We start from the raw sequence: 524 nt of genomic DNA on the forward strand, positions 1-524 counted from the left end.
GGGCGGTGCCCCGGGGCGTGGCGGCGCCCTGCGGGCCGGTGGCGGAGTCCCGGGCTCGTGCTCGGTAACGCGCGCTGGGCCGCCGGGCCGGGGCCCGGTGAGGGGCTGTCACAGCGGGGGACCGGCGTCTCCCACTCGTGACACAGCCGGGGAGGGGGGGGGCACGGGGCCGTGCCCGCGGCACACCGGGGGTCAGGCGTGTCCCACCCGTGACATACCGTGTTGGGGACCCCCCCCCCCCGGTCCGCGCCCGTGCGACACCGGGGCCGCGCGTGCCCCTGGCTTCTGCCCTCAGGGACGGGGCTGCCCTCGTCTGGCGCGAGACCGAGGGCGCGCCCCTGTGTCGCGCGCGGGGACACGCGTGTCCCCGCGTCGTGCGAGTGGGGGGGTGGAGGGAGCGGCCGTGTCTCCGTGTCACACCTGGGGCGAGGACAGGCCCGGCCTCGCGTCACCCACGAGGGTCATCGGCTCCCCTCCCCCCGCAGGTGTGTGGGGGGCGCGCGGGACGCACACCCCCCCCCCCC

General features: G+C 79.4%; 1 protein-coding gene across 1 annotated transcript in view; it reads left to right on the plus strand.

Moving 5' to 3' along the window:
* GIPR (gastric inhibitory polypeptide receptor) overlaps positions 1 to 524 on the plus strand; it is a 7,140-nt gene that overhangs the window by 5,747 nt on the left and 869 nt on the right. The gene's annotated exons all lie outside the window — the stretch shown is intronic.

This window comes from Haliaeetus leucocephalus, unplaced genomic scaffold, assembly GCF_000737465.1.
Source record: "Haliaeetus leucocephalus isolate CR32 unplaced genomic scaffold, Haliaeetus_leucocephalus-4.0 Scaffold210, whole genome shotgun sequence".
Classification (NCBI taxonomy): domain Eukaryota; kingdom Metazoa; phylum Chordata; class Aves; order Accipitriformes; family Accipitridae; genus Haliaeetus; species Haliaeetus leucocephalus.